This window comes from Eschrichtius robustus, chromosome 1 (assembly GCF_028021215.1).
Source record: "Eschrichtius robustus isolate mEscRob2 chromosome 1, mEscRob2.pri, whole genome shotgun sequence".
Lineage (NCBI taxonomy): Eukaryota > Metazoa > Chordata > Mammalia > Artiodactyla > Eschrichtiidae > Eschrichtius > Eschrichtius robustus.
Genome location: NC_090824.1, coordinates 92,322,122 through 92,325,585, shown reverse-complemented (window position 1 = coordinate 92,325,585; position 3,464 = coordinate 92,322,122).

Here is a 3,464-nt window from a genome sequence, read left to right as displayed (position 1 = left end):
TACTACCATTGTTGCATCATCTCCTCTCCTACCCTGGCCTCTTTCTCGTAAGGACCCTTGTGATTACGCTGAGCTCACCAGCATAACCCAGGATAATCGCCCCATCTCATGGTCCTTAATTTAACCACATCAGCAAAGTTCCTTTTGCCATGTAAGGTAACATTCACAGATTCTGGGGAATTGAAAGTGGACACCTTTGCAGGGGGCATTATTCAACCAGCCACAGATGTGCAGTTGTGTAGTGCATGATTGGGAAGTAACTAGAGAAATTTTAAAAACCTAATAGAGGAAATTAAGCTGTACCTTGAAGGACAGGTCAATGTAATATGCAGACAAAAACTAGTAAGACTTCCAACAGGAAAAACAAAGACACCATAAGTAGCAAAAGTATACTTCAGACTCAAGGACCTCAAGGTGCTGTCTTTTGGGGAAGACAAGAATAACATAGATTAAATGGTTAGTAAAAGAACCTAATGGAGAAAGGTGTTGTATAATCTTTTAGAGCAAAAGAACTTACAATGACAAAAGATAACACAAAAATGTAGTCATATAGCTCTGGAGAAGTTAGTCCAAAGAAATGATAGTCAGAAAGAGCTAAATGCTGTATATATTCATAGCAAAAGGAAACTAAGTCCATTGGATTTCAAGAAACTTAAAATCCAAAAGAGGGAGAGCAAATCTTATGCAATAAATACACAAACCCTTTTATCCATTTTTCAGTTTTTTCTGTTTTCCTTAAATTTTCCTACATTATTTTTGCTAACAAAAGGGGAGTAGGTAGGTAGCAGATTCAAGTAAAGAAATAAACATGTTAATACATGAATATTTTCTATTCCTTTTGTTGATCAGCATGTCCTATATTTAGAATGTGCTAAGATTTGATAAAAAATCTATCCCAGTTTGACCTAATTCTCTCACAGGATTTGCTTGTACCTTCCCCTCATCTCTCTCCATCCTTTTCCAAAAACAAAAGAAAGAATGGGGGTAGGGAGACAAAAAGATTTGAGCAAGAAAGATGCAGGGACCAGGGGCTGCAGAGAAAAGGGATGGAAAAGGGGAAAATACACAGGAGGAAGATGTTACAGCCCATGACCTTATCCTTCTAGTGGATTAAAGTGTTGAAAATTTGAAAGCATTCATACAGGGTGATGTGCTTGCAAAATAATAAAAAGGAAAGAAGGAAACTGAAGGTAGAAAACCAGAGAAGTGGGGGTATTAAAAAAAAAACAGTTTACCATTTGTCTGTGGTTAACCAACCCGAAAAGGTGTCTCAGCAGTTTTAACCACTTTTCTTACATTTACATGAGAAATATTCTTTCACATTAGCAAAGTACTAAAATTCTTCCACCCAATGCAACTCTACTACATTTCCGTCATTCCTTTCTTGCATTATCTAAAAAACATATTCTTCCATGGATTATTTCACCAACACATTCTCCTAACCTTGCCACCAAAGAGTTTGTAAAATATATGCAGTGGTCAAAAGCAATAGCTTTTGATATTTTAAAATAGACTTTTTTTTTTCTTTTTTAGGTGTGTTAGTTTCTGATTTATAGCAAAGTGAATCAGCTATACATGTACATATAGAGAGAGAGAGACTTTTTTAAGAGCAGTTTTAGGTTCACAGCAAAATTAAAAGGAAGGTACAAAGACACCTTGTACTGTCATGCATTATCACGTCCCCCACCAGAGTGCTACACTTGTTACAATTGATGAACCTACATTAACACATCATTATCCCCCAAAATTGATAGTTTACATCAGGGTTCACTCTTCATGTTGTATATTCTATGAAACTGGACGAGTATAATGACATGTATCCACCACCATAGTATCATGCAGAGTAGATTCACTGCCCTAAAAATCCTCTGTGCACTGCCCATTCAGCTCTCCCTCTGCTCTAATCCCTGGCAATCACTGATCTTTTTACTCTATAGTTTTGCGTTTTCCAGAATGTCATGTATTTGGAATCATATAGTATGTAGCCTTTTCAGACTGCTTTCACTTAGCAATATGCATTTAAGGTTCCTCCATGTCTTTTTGTGGATGGATGGCTCATTTTGTTTTTGGCATAGAGTAATAATCCATTGTCTGGATGTACCACAGTTTATTTATTCTTTCACTACTGAAGGACATCATTGCTGCTTCCAAGTTTTGGCAAATATGAATAAAGCTGCTGTACACATCCAGGTGCAGGTTTTTGTGCATACATAAGTTTTCAACGCCTTCGGGTAAATACCAAGGAGCAGCCTCTGCATCCAGGGGGATATAGAGAGATCTGATGGGCTAGTGTGGGTCATATGTAACAGAAAGAGGCAAAGCCCCTTGATTGACAGTCCTGCTAGGAGTTACAGAAAGGCACAGGTGTAGTTCCTTAAAGGAAAATCAGAGTCATGTTACCAAAATGAGAAAGGAAATTGGCCCAACCAAAGCAATAGATATCAACTATATCAGTTATGAGATTTTAGTCAAGTCACTTAATCTCTCTGTATTCTTTCCCATAAGTAAAAGAGACAGGGAGATGATAATACCAGACCCATTACTTGACATATTTCTTGTGAGAATTAAACACTCAATAAGACATATGAAAAGGATCTGTAAGCTGTGAAGCACTATTGCAAATAATAGCAGTCCCTAAGTACGTATTACGTGCCAGAAGAAACAGTATTATTTCTGTTATTAGTGCCTCGTTTATGTCAAATGACAAAACTAGAACAATTTAGTAACGAGTTTGATGTCCTTTATTTAAAGGAAAACAATCCATGGATTGGGGGAGTACAGAGCCTTTTGTACAGAGGGATTTAGAGCAAGAGTGAGTTTTATAGGACATTAGAAGAGGCAATGTTGCACAGCAAAGGAAACCATAAACAAAACAAAAAGACAACCCACAAAATGGGAGAAAATATTTGCAAACGATGCGACCAACAAGGGCTTAATTTCCAAAATATACAAATAGCTCATATTACTCAATAACAAAAAAAAGACAATCAAAAAATGGGCAGGGACTTCCCTGGTGGTCCAGTGGTTAAGAATTCACCTTCCAATGCAAGGGATGCAGGTTCGATCCCTGGTCGGGGAACTAAGATCCCACGTGCCGCGGGGCAACAAAGCCTATGCACCACAACTACTGAGCCTGTGTGCCGCAACTACAGAGCCAACGTGCTCTGGAGCCTGCATGCCACAACTAGAGAGAAGCCCACATGCCACAACTAGAGAGGAGCCTGTACACCGCAACAAAGAGCCCATGCACCGCAACAAAAGATCCTGCACGCTGCAACTAAGACCTGACGCAGCCAAAAATAAATCAATATATTTTTTTAAAAAAAGATATTTTTAAAAAATGGGCAGAAGACCTAAATAGACAGATGGATATACAGATGGCCAACAGGCACGTGAAAAGCTGCTCAACATCACTAATTATTAGAGAAATGCAAATCAAAACTACAATGAGCTATCACCTCACA